This window comes from Meleagris gallopavo, chromosome 9 (genome assembly GCF_000146605.3).
Source record: "Meleagris gallopavo isolate NT-WF06-2002-E0010 breed Aviagen turkey brand Nicholas breeding stock chromosome 9, Turkey_5.1, whole genome shotgun sequence".
Lineage (NCBI taxonomy): Eukaryota > Metazoa > Chordata > Aves > Galliformes > Phasianidae > Meleagris > Meleagris gallopavo.
This window is the reverse complement of record NC_015019.2, coordinates 15,254,434-15,267,834: the sequence shown is the minus strand read 5'-3', so window position 1 is coordinate 15,267,834 and position 13,401 is coordinate 15,254,434. Positions and strand designations below refer to the sequence as shown.

General features: G+C 41.2%; 1 protein-coding gene across 1 annotated transcript in view; it reads right to left on the bottom strand.

The window, feature by feature from the left end:
- TENM1 (teneurin transmembrane protein 1) overlaps positions 1-13,401 on the bottom strand; it is a 268,505-nt gene that overhangs the window by 92,658 nt on the left and 162,446 nt on the right.

Sequence of the window (13,401 nt, the reverse complement as noted above, 5' to 3'; positions counted from 1 at the left end):
CTGATGCTAAATGCAATCACTTCTATCCTAACAGAGATCAAGCATGGGATTCTGTCATCCACTACAGACCTCACACAATGTGGCTGCATCCTTCTTTAACAGCTACTTGGAAGGTGATTTATTTTGGACTAGAGACTATAAGTAATGGCTTTGCACATGGGAGAGCAATGGGTCCGAATCAGATCCCAGTGACACAACAGTGCACATCTCTGGCTGATTTCAGCTGAGAGCATGTCATAACTGCTGGGCTGTGCAGGCTGGAGAAGCCTAAAGGGAGGCTGTATGAAGGAAGGAGACAGAATCCTTAGTGAGGTCTGTTGTGACAGGACAAGGGGTAAATGGTTTCAAAGAAGAGGGGAGCTTTAGATTGGATATAAGGAAGAAGTTTATTGGAATAAAGGCAGTGAGGCACTGGTGCAGGTTGCCCAGAGAGGTGGTGGTGCTCCATCTCTGGAGAAACTCCAGGTCAGGCTGGACTGGGCTCCGAGCACATGATGGAGCTGTAGTGTTCCTGTTCAGTGCAGGGAGTTGGACTAGCTGGCCTTTAAAGGTCCCTTCCAATTCAATTTATTCTATAAATCTATGATAGTCATTCCCATGGGCTCATTTCTGAAATTTGTTATAAACTCAAACACTGTGTGTGGGATGAGCTAAAGTGGCATTCTAAACACACAAAAGCAAACCAGCCTTTGAGCCATTCAGATGTTTGCAGTGAAGGTAAAATGGCCTTCCCTTGCAGTACAGTGAGCCAGCAGGAAGGCAGCACAAAAAGAAGGGGAGCCTGCATCCCATTCTGCTGAAGCTACCACAGCTCTGCCTGCTTCAGAAAGAGCTTTCAAGCTTTCAATGTTTAAGTCTCTCTTTTTTTTTTTTCCTTCCTGACTCTCTTAAAAACTAGAGGAACTGTCTCAGGAAGGCAGGAACCCCTCCTGCACTGTGCTCCAAACAATTCCTCCACCTGGGCGCTGGGGAACGCACAGTGAATTGGAACGGGAGTCCTGAACTGCTTCAATACATCAAAATATGCCAATTGGAATTCTGCTTCCACTTAGACTAAAGTTATTCTGTGAAAAGAATGGCTTCATTATAGGGGTTCTGTGCAGTTTGATTTTATTTAGAATAATTAGTGTCAAGAGACAGAATTTGCTTGTTATTCGGCAATTAACCTGCCACAGAAATGTTTCCTCCTTCTTCCTCTTGGAGAGCAGCTGATAGCACAAGTGTGAGCCAAGTAACCATGCCTGCTCCGATTTCAAATGTCAATGTTACATATTTAGTTGTGGGAAGATTTTTCCCTTGACAGATCTTAAATAGTGATCATTTATATCCTGGAACTATTGTATATAAACATGCTTAAAAGCATTTGTAGTGATAAATGCTGTCACTGAACATGCCAAGCCAAGTTTTTAAAGTTTAAATTGAAATCTGATCAATTCCAATCATTTTAACATAACAAGAAAAGCAGCACAGAAACTGAACCACGCTGAGACCAATGTGCCTGGGATCTAATTCGAGTTAGATTTTAGCCCTTATTTGTTCTCGTCAACAGCCTGCATGATGCACAGAGTGCAACTGAAAGGAATGATGAGTGACAAACTGTGGCAGAGTGAGGTCAAACTCAAAACCACCTTCAGATCTTGGAGGTGTGGTAAAGAACAATGAAAGATGCAATGAAAGCAACTGCAAAGTGCTATGCCTGAGGAACTCAAAACCAACTACATAAAAAATAATTAATTTTTCTATTCAGACAGGGACTTGAGTTATATTGGAGTGCAAAATAAACACAATTATCTGTTGCTATTCTCACAAAAAGAGAAAATTGTACGTCCTTTTGCATGTAAGACCAGGAAAGAGACTGCTCTGCCACATTCAACTGCAAAGATGCCTCAAATGAAAAACTGCTGAAGCTGGGGAATTATCCTTTAGAAAGACTTGATTGCTACCTGCTGATCATGTATTAATCTAATGCTTCATGCCTTGAGCTGCCTGCCTGCAGGTTCTGGGCAGGATTTCTTCCCTGTCACCACACGATTTGGTTTGACTTCTTTGCTTGGCTACTCGATCCTTGGAAAGCTGGGATACTGCTCAGATTGCAGGGGAGAGCCTCCTTTGTTACTTCTTTGGTATTAAAATCACTCAAATACTTTTTGGTCCTATGATCAGGGATCACAAAAGTGATCATGGCATCCATTTACTTTCTGATCATAGGACCATTAGGTATCACAAAAGCATCCCCCCTGCCCCTCAGCCAGCCTGAGGACAACTGGCATTTCTTTCACTTACCTTTATAGCGTGGGGCACAGGCAAACTCCTGAGAATTAAATCCAATGAATCACCTGCTACTTCAAGGATTTAGGCTGCTGGAGGGATGCCTTTGATCTCTCCTGATCTCCCTGTAGTTCATTATAATTATAGTGCTTGCTATTTTACTTTAAGTGGCATAGATTGTTAAGAGGATTTTAAGAAATATTCCATGGTTTACACTATGCTGGGATAAGAGGAGCATAGAAGGTTGTTTTTTTTTAAACTCTTCTGGATTGAGTGTCTACTAGTTTTTGCAGTTGTGGTACTGTTTTAGCTCAACCAACACCAAAACTCCAGGGACTATTCTAGGAACACACAAGAGAGTCCGTGGCAGTATAGGCTGGAAAGGTTGAAGTGGAGAAACTAGGTGATACAAAGAGCTTCTGATCTTGTCAGCAGCTCAGGCAGCTTCCTCCACTTCTCTAACTGTAAATAAAACAAAGAACCAGCTGTGGAAAACCTTGAACACATTCTCATACACGGCATGACTTCCTTCTGCTTGTCTACCCCACAGAGCCTGATCTCGACATCTGCATCCTCCAAAGAAATAAAGAAATAGCAGGGGGAAGAAATGTAGGCACAACTCTACTGCTAGGATGTAGAATTTGAGTATATTCCCATTTTACAACCTAAGGAAATAGACCTTAAAATTCTGGACACTTTTCCATTGTTTTCTCCATGTTTTCAGCCTCTTTTATCTATTACACACAAGAATAAAGTATTTATACACTATTCAAGCACATTAATATAATTAGATTAATAAAGTGGAAATAAAAGACTTCTCTCTATACAAAGAATACCCTAGGCCAGACAGTACATGCTGTAAGCACCAGATTAGAAAGAAAAACAAAGTCCTTGTTTTTTCTGTTTGGACTAGACACCTTCCCCAGTAGCTCTGGTCATCCAACTGCTCAGCCCACTCATCCTTTATGGCCATGAGGCCAATTTTAGGAGCTGTTGCAATGATTTAATGTGAGGCTTCAGAAACGCTGTTTAATGTGATAATGCGGTCTTCTGAAAAGCAAATCCCAGATTCTCCCCAGACTTCTCAAGCAGAGCAAAGGAAATCAAGCCTAACACCATCCTTTTTATAACATGATAGTACACACAGATTCAATTTGCAGCTAATTCAAACAACTAAGATTAAAGAAAAGAACGATCAGTTTAATTTGTTCTCTTTTTAGGTAAAACAATTCCTAGTTACTTCTATGGATAAACAATAATGGATGTCATCCATCTGGACTTCTGCAAAACCTCTGACATGGTCCCTCACCACATCCTTCTCTCTATATTGGAGAGGTGTGGATTTGAAGGATGGACTATTCGATGGAATAGGAATTGGCTAGCAGGACCCAGGCAAAGGGTTGTGATCAAAGGTTCTGTGTCAGGGTGGAGGCCGGTCACAAGTGGTGTCCCTATGGGGTCAGTCTTGGGACCGGTGCTCTTCAATATCTTCATCAATGACACTGATGTTGACATTGAGTGCACCCTCAGCGAGTTTGCAGATGACAACAAGCTGAGCGGTGCAGTTGATAAATTGGAAGGAATGGAAGCTATCTAGAGGGACCTGGGACCTGGACAGGCTGGAGAAGTGGGCCCATGAGAACATAATCAGGTTCAATAAGGCCAAGTGCAAGGTGTTGCACTTGGGCTGGGGTGATCCCAAATGTTTATACAGACTGGGCAAAGAACACTTTGAGAGTAGCCCCGTGGAGAAGGACTTGGGGGTTCTAGTGGATGAGAAGCTGGACATGAGCCAGCACTGTGAGCCTGGAGCCCGGAAGGCCAACTGTGTTCTGGGCTGCATTAAAAAAGAGGTGGCCAGCAGGGAGAGGAAGGAGATTGTCCCTCTCTACTCAGCTCTTGTGAGGCCCCCATCTGCAGAATGGAGTCCAGGCCTGGGGCCCCCAGCACAAGAGCTCTTGGAGTGGGTCCAAGAGAGGAGGGCCACTAAGATGATCAGAGGGCTGGAGCACCTCTCCTATGAGGAAAGGTTGAGAGAATTGGACTTGTTTAGATTAGAGAAGGCTCTGGGGAGACTTCATTGTGGCCTTTCAATACTTGAAGGGAGCATATAAACAGGAGGGGGAACAGCTGTTTATGAGGGTGGATAGTGATAGGACAAGGGGGAATGGTTTTAAACTGAGACAGAGGAGGTTTAGGTTAGATATTAGGAGGAAGTTTTTCACCCAGAGGGTGGTGACGCACTGGAACAGATTGCCCAAGGAGGCTGTGGATGCCCCATCCCTGGAAGCATTCAAGGCCAGGCTGGATGTGGCTCTGGGAAGCCAGGTTGGTGACCCTATCCGTGGGCAGGGGTGTTGAAACTAGATGATCACTGTGGTCCTTTTCAACCCAGGCCATTCTATGATTCTATGAAGGACAGAAATATCAGCACAGTAAGGAGTCATGTTAGCATTTGTGTTTGTACCATGGGAGGGTTTCCACAGCACCAGACTAAATGAGACACTGAGTGGACAGTGATCAAACGGGAAATGAAGGAACAACTTGAAATAGATAAATGGCTTAAAACAAGTCTGATGTAAGAGTTCAGACAGTACTGAATTCCTCAAGTCAGATGTCATCCAAGTGTTCTGCTTGTTGGCACATCCTCCTCCTTCCATAGCAGTTGGCCCTACAGGATTCAGAAGCACCCCAAAATGCAGTGAATGCTCAGGAAGGAGCCAGCAGAGCAAGGCATGGCTTTGAGATGTGTGTAGACACAGTAGCCAAGCCAAAGATCTTACCCGTATGTGAATCAGTTGTTCCACTCCCCCTCCTCTCAATCCACCTCCTGGCTCTGTCCCTGGTCTGGATCTTATCTGAAACTGCTGAGCTGACTCAGAACATCAAACTGGCAGATCATTGTTCACTTTATCATCCTAGATTAATACCCAACAGCTTGCTGAGCTAAATCAGCCCAGTGAGGGATAAGAGGAGCAATGTGGGCAGGGTAAAGGAGGAGATGCAGAGCCCAGCCTGTCTGGGGCTCTCCTTCTGAGGAGCCAGAGTCTTTGTCCCCAGACAAGAGCAAGGGAAGGTGACACATATTAGGTAACAAGGGAGGTAGATGACAGGAGGCTACACTTTACATTAGAGAAGTGGACTTCGGGGAATATTTATTATAATATTCCCTTTAGTTGTGCTGTTACATCATCAGTCTTTCTCACAAGGTGCAGTGCACATAACTCATGAAGATCTTCATCTTCATTGGTATTCAGGCTTGTGGACATGCACAAAAGCCATTTTGTCCCCTTCACTCTTGCTCACAGCTCCATTGGATGCCTCCAGCCCAGCTCAGCTGCCCGAGCTCCAGGCAGACTGCAGTGCTTGTGTTGCACGCTGGGCTCCGTGCTCAGACATCAGATCCTCAGCAGCTGTGAATTTTCTCTGCTCCTGGGAAACCAACAGTCACCCTAATTCACACTAATTAAAGGCTTTGTTTCAGTTTTTGTACCTGTACACTTCGCAATCAAAACAAGGTTCTCTAAGTGTAGAGCTGAGAAGTTAATTTCCTGATTTAAATAAACCTCAGCTGTGCAGGCTGACTGTGAGCAACACGCTGGCAAATTGCTGGAAGCTGGCCTCAGCCGACCCCTGCAGTTTCTTATAGACTTTCATGAAATATAGCCTTTATCAAATCTAAAATTCAGATTCCCTGACTTAAACCAATTAATGAATAAGAGACTTAAATGTTCAACTCAAGCAGTCTAGGATCCTTACTGACATGTCTTTAACTCTGAATGTTCATTAATTTTATTGAAGGAAGGCAAATGCGAGCTGTGAAACATTATTTATTCTTGAGAACGAGACAAATATGTTGATCATTCCTGAGCTAATCAAAAAAGCATTAAAAATTCACTCCACATTCTTCATTTTAATTATCTAAGTCAACAATGAGTTCTTTTAAATGTATTTTATAATATGTTTCTACTTATGTGATACGAAAAGGGAAATGAAAGCTAAATATTTTATAATTTGTAATGATAAGGAAAGATATTAATGTTAATTCAACATGTTTCAGGAAATTCATTCTTGGAAATTCACATAAAGAATACAAAAACATATGTAAGCAAAAGTGGTCCAATAATATGAAAACACTTTCATTTTACTTTTTATCACATACGATGGAGAGTCTTCCGTTACTGACTCTCTAAACCCTTTCATATCGCATTCATAACTTTGCTATCCATTTTTTAATAAGTGGATTTCCATAAAGATTAGAAATTAATCTAACCCAACTTTCACCCAATATGCTTAACTGCTGGAGGCAGCAAAAATCACCTATCTAGGCCTAATAAAGAAAGTTTTTTCAATTTAAATATACATCGCATTTAATAAGCTTGTATGATAATTTCAACAATCTTCCTGAGCTTTTTAAATTACATTCCCACTGTGTCCTGAAGACAACTCTGTTCCAGCTTTCATTTTCGGCATCTGACTTTATTAATAATTTTTTTTTACACCATAAAGAATTTTAAAATTCTTTAAGTTCTATAAGTTTCTGAGGCATTTGAGCAGTTTTTTCCAGTGAAACCTAATGGAAAGCTGTCCCCATCGGTTACCTGGCAGAGTGCAGTAGAGAGATTTGATGTGGATACCAAGTTTTACAAACCTGTAATAAAAACTATACTATTTTTATGGCAGAGCTTATCTAATTTCCCTCATTTAAATAAACTCCTTTGGCAATCTGGGCGTTACAGCTGCATCTGGGTTGGGCTCCTCCAACCGCATTACGATCTGCCACTTGGGTGTGAATGTTTTTCACATTCCTAGCCAAACCCAGCTATGCCACTATGCTGCTCAGCCAAGGACAGCTTTTCTATAGAGGCACCACAGAAGTGGGCATGGACTACGCCAGCATGCAGGGGTATCTGATCTTCAAGCTCAAGTTAAAAATTGGATGGACTTGGAAGCAGCTGCAGAACAAAAGCCAGCTTTTGTGAGAGTGCTTCCTCCAGCAAACAGGTTCCTTTGTGCAAGAGGCAGCAAGGTCATGGTCCCAAGCCATTACTGGTAACTTTTTATGAAATTTGGTGTCATGAAATAAAACTGTCAGGACAGATCATCACTGAAATGACTGACAACTGTTTTAATAAACAAACAAACACATGAATGAAATTAATGGAAATTTACTAAAGACAGCAATGCGAAGGAGTTCACATGATAATCTACAATCCATCCCTGTTTGAAATCCAGTCATGACTGGCATCCCTCAGCAAGTTCCCAGCAACAGAGAACCTACAAACAGCACTGAGTAACCAATCCGTACCATCCCCGAATTTCTGCAGCTGACAAATGTTTTTTTTCAGCCTAAATTTCTCTTTCTTGCTGCAATTCCTCTCATCCCTTTCCCCATGGATCACGTACCTACACACCTGACAATATCCCAGCAATTGGTGGATTTGAGCTTCTCATTTTAATTGTGTGAGTAAGTTCAAAGCAACACTACCTTGTTAATTATATGACTACTTTAAAATGATTCCATTGAGTTGATTCTCACCCATACCTCCAAAAACGTTTCTATAGATGTTTCCAAAGATTCTGCTCTTGCCCAAAGTGGGAGCATAGTGGTGCATCCCAATAAAAGGCACAAAGATTCAGACTCATCATCCAACTTGAGACAACTGCATTTGAAATAGTTTTCTACAGCAAATCTGGATCCACTTCAAAGCAGCAAAAATTTATCTTGCCAATAGTTTTATTAACACATTAACACACAATGATCAAATATTTCTACCAAAGGCAAAACTTTTCCAAACGATGTTTCATTTTAAACCTTTTCCTATCTTTATGCAGCAAACCTTTTGCCATGTTGCTTCACAGATATCCAACTACCTTTCTTATCTTCTTGCCACAGTCCAGAACACATAAAATTAAACCACTGGAACAAAAATAACCAGACCTCGCCATTTGTTGTTCATGATGTTTCACCATCAATCTACTGATGGTTTTAATTGCCTGCTGAAAATAATCCTACTATCATCTCACTGAACCCAGTTCTAATGCATTAAGTACTCCATAAATAGCACTTCTGACTTCCAGCACGGACGCTGCCATTAACGCTATTGTGCATCTCAAAATATATGAATGCAATTTCATTAAAAAAAAAACCACCACCACCACGATACTGTAATGTAACTTCTGATAATACTACATCTATTTAGACGGTATCTTTTTCACAATGGGGAGCCTCCTACTCCTTCAAAATTTGCTTCTCTGAAAAAGTAACCAGTGAGCAAATAGAAAGGTCCCAGAGGCAGATTCTGCAGAAGCAGAGGGGAAAGACAGAGAAACTTTCCCTTTCTTGGATCTTTTATCACACTTTTCTTTTCAGCTTTATTCTTCATGTGATGAAGAATATTCTCTTCCTGATCCAAATCCAATTTGTATATATAAAAAACCTCGCCCTTTATCGATTTCACTATGGCTCAAAATGGTTTTTTTACAGTGGAAAAATTTCATCAATACAATCTTATGAATCTGGACTGGTAATGGTAAACACACTCACTGATATTTCATTTCAGGGAGCCAAAGCTCTGCAAATTGATACTCCTGAAAAGAATTACTCATTTGCCACTGGGTATATCTCTGTTTACCCAGCCATAGTATTGGTGAAGCAGAATACTATTATGCTGTGCTGACACACAAGGGACTCTAGCTGCAGAACCTGTCTCTTTCTTAGAGATGATACACATTGCCAGGTCAGATAAGGCCTTTGTGGGAAACGCTTAAAATAAATGAAGTGCAACCTAACAAGCAAGGAAGATGAGACTGACACAAAGGTGAGGAGAACCACAATACTCTGACCAACACTGTTTTTTTAATACCCCGTTTCCCACGTAAATGCTTTCTTGTCAAATCTGCTCCTGTTTTACAATTTGTCTCCACTATTTGATTTCCGCTTGTACTTCTCATAAAGCAGTGAAATTACAGTCGTCAGTGGAGAATCATAGTCTGACTAATAAGCTCCGAAATCCTTCCCAATGTACTGAGAACCACAAAAGGAAATGCCTCGCAATGTCTGCCTCATTTGATATTTTATGTCATCAGGAGACTAGTAAGAAAAAGCAGTTCAGAGTAATCTATCCCGAGTCAAAATGGCTGAGATGAAGGCTAGGAAAGCTTTGCCTTCATGTCCACTTACAGAGGGAAAATGCAATACCCATTTCCTTGGGCTGAAAAACAATCATATAGGAAAATGGGAAACCTATAGAGTAAGTGGCAGACCACGAGGAACAGTATGGGCAGGAGGCAATACATGATAATGATGAGAAGCACAGAGAGCACCCAAATGGCTTAGCAGCCAGAAAGAAAACAGGCAAAGAATTGGCTCTGCTGGTACTTTTAATAATGCTGTCTCACAGGCACAGCCTGAACTAATACAGCATCAAAAGAAAATAAAGATATGGAAACAGCTGTTTGCAGCAAAGGTTCACAAGATTGCCTGAGTGGATCAGGATATGTCTTTATACAAGCACTAAATCTTTCATGATACACAGAAGTATTATTTAGTATTAACACCAAATAGGGCTCTGCTCAGAACATAAAGTTTTCACAATTATTTAATCAGTAAATTTGATTAGTAATATTCAGTAAAGAAATAATGAATTATTTAAGCACTGCAAAGAGCAGACACCATCTGTAATACAGAGGTGTAGAAGCTGACCTCTAGCAAGTGAGTCTACTCACAAAAACTTCAGTAATGAAGACATATATTTTACTTATCACATCTCCAAAGGGTTCAGAACACTGGAAAGTTGGGCATGGATTCTGGTTCTCAAAATATTAGAGGAACATCTATTGAGAATCACTTGTGTAAAGGCAGCGGCAGCCCAAAAGTGGCATACATGCACTTGTTGACCAAGTTGGGCGTGGAGCTGACCCTAAGAAGGAATGGGGACAGTGGGGCACATTCAAAAGGACATCCATCCATTTTTACAATTCTTTTTTTTCAGTGAAGAACACGACAGGAACATTGGATCAACTAAATTACTGGGAACATTGTGTTCCCAAGAAAAAAAGATAGTAAAGAGGAGAAATTAAATGCCATTACCAGCTTCTGAGCAGCACCTCAGTGTCACAATCAAAAATAAAATTAGCTGAAGAGGTTGGAATTGCTTCCTCTCTTTTTAGCACAAATAAAGAGTTTCCTGGGGAAACTGAAGAGCCAAGCATAATGAGCTCTTCCACCGGAACCAGGAGCACAGCTCCAAGCTGCACAAGTCATGCAGCATTCAATGGCTTACTATGAACCCCGCTTGCACAGAGTAGGAGCAGACATTTCTGTGTTCAGTGCTGTGTTTGTGAAGATCAGCACACTGCAGCTCTCAGCAAATAAACCATAACCTCCTCTGTGTCAGCAGCACTAATAGAAATAGCGACATGCGTCTGGCTGCTGCTGCTCTGCTTTGTTGCTGCTAATGCAAAGATGCAGCTCCTGGCTTGCACTTTTCTGGTACCGGTGAGAAGCAGCACCTTGTGCACACAGCCCTGGCTTTTCAATGTGAGCTGCTGCCACACTCCTCAGCACCCCAGGCACAACTGCTTTCTAGATTTTAAGAAGTGAGTGTCCTTTATTACTCTGTGCTCCCTCTCCCTTCTACGCTGCATGTAATTTTCCACTCACTCTTCATTTCTCCCTGGTTTTGCCCATGCTGGCACAGCCTTGCTGAGCAGTGCAGTTGTCCTCTGGCCGTGCTGCTGGGCACAGCCTGCTCAGAGCGAAGCTGTCCCTTCACAGCTGCCTCTCCCTGGGCACAGCTGGTGGGGCACAGCCCGGCTGTTTGGTAGCGAGGTGGATGTGCATGATGTGGGACTGAAAATAAAAAGATGTCATGTGAGCGATCTGCTTTCTGCAGCACATCAGAAAATGATTTCGGAGCACAAGGTCGCAGATACCATTTTAATAATCTGCTCATAAAATGGCCAAGGCTTCCTAAATTAAAGAGCACACTGCTGCTACAGTACACAAGGAATTTTTACTCGATCACCCCTAACAATAGCTTGCATAATTACAGTAAGTCAAATTTTATTTTAAAAGTGTTACTGAAGCCTAAACATTTAAGCAAAAGTCCTTGCTTAAAGAAGGCAGAGACCACGATTTCCTTAAAGGTCTACATATATTATCCTTGCAACAATCTACACAATCAAAAACCTTAAAAATGCAATATGCAGGAGAAAAGAAAGTTTCCATGATTTCAACTTTTATCAGTAGCAATTTCCTATTTTCAGAAGTAACTTGAACTTAATAGAAAGAGTCTGCTGCATAAGTGTATTGAAATGATAGCTATTTTTGTAGAACTCTTACCATGACAATAAAAAAATATTTTAAATAGCTGCTTTTCAGGGACCTGTGCGACACATTTTGCATAATAAATTTCAGAGGGACAAAAACTCTAGCTCTCCTAGTGGTTTTTTGTACTCTTGCTCTCATCTGCGTTTTTTCAGCTGGAAGGAAGGGAAGCTGCCTCCTGCTATGAGCTCCCTTCTTTAAATGCTGCTGGCATGGGTAACTTGCTGGATATAATCACTGAACTTGCCTTTGCAAATTAAAACTTGAAGGCCTGTGCATCTTTATTGCCCTTTTGTCTATCTCAGCTTTTCTATTCTTCCTCCATTACAGCACCAGCAGGAGCTTCCCACAACCTCCCTGCTGTACAGAGGGTTCTCACAGAGTATGATCCTTTCATATACAGAATCTCCATCTTGATATTTTCTTGCATAATGAGTGTTCACATAAGTCCTTTCCATATGATAACCTATCAGTTTTTTACTATGTTTTGCTACAAAGTAAACCTTTCTACCAGATCACCTACGATATAGTTGATAGGGATGAGATCCATAAAGGGATGTGGGCACCTAACTACCACTTTAAATGTCTGAGTTTAAAATTTAGGTTATAAAGCCCTTTGCTCATCTTATCTAAATCTGGATGTACTTAAACCATTTTGGCATTTGAATTGCTCTTAGAATCCCACTTATTTGCCAGGTTCTGCTACCAGATAATACCCAACCAAGATCATACAGCTCTGTTTCAGTCTCTGTGATCTCACAGTTCACAAGGTCCTTACACAGTTGTTTACTGTGGATCCTAATTAGCATTACCCTTAAAACAGATCTGCTGGATTAGGCCTAGAACAAACACATTGAGGTAGATATTTCCTGCGCACAATGGACTCCTTATACAGATGCTATGTTAAGCATGCAGAGGAAAATCTCTGTCAGCTATGTGGAATGGAGGAGGGAAAGAACAATATTGCTGTTGCCACTATCAATTCACTTATCTTGGTCCTGGATAAGGGAAGAGCTCCTGGAACAGGAGAATTCAGATTTGGGGCTGTGGGTTCCTCCCAGGGGAATAAGTAATACTTGTCTGTGGACTGTAGCAGGATTTACAAACCTGACTTAATTAAATTAGGTTTACATTTGAATTGGGGATATTTCTAGTAACTGCTGTATAGCTGCAGACAACAATAGATTAAGGATCTTAATTTTCAGGAAGAAAAAAGAAAGGGAAAATACATTATTTTTGGCATATCTACAAAATAAGGAGCACTCGGTTGAATCAGAGAATCACCAAGGTTGGAAAAGACCCACAGGATCACCCAGTCCAACCATCCACCGATCGCCAGAACTCCCAACTTTCCTCACTGTATCTACCATATCCTTGACTTACCCAATTTCTTAAATAGGTACATGACTACATCAGGTATTCCTGGTTCACGCTGGACTGATTTCAACATGTACAACAATTAATTTTTACTGGAGTGCTTCATCATTGCTTTAAATTTCTCGTGTTTTTAAATTGTCCAGTAAAATATATTAGCCGTTCCAATCTTTAACTACTAAGCTTTTAATAGAAATCTTGCTCACCAGATATCTTCTTGCAAACTCTTGCAACTCTACGGGAGATTCAAGTCAAATGAATCACACATCATTTTTTTTTCTATTCGATGAAATATACAGTAGTAAAAAGAGTCTTTCTACAATGTCAGACAATGTACAGCATGGGAAACTTCAATCATCCTTTTAATTAGCAGAGCAGTAATAATCAAAGCTCCTCACAAATTAAAGAAAGCGGACAGTTTGATGAAA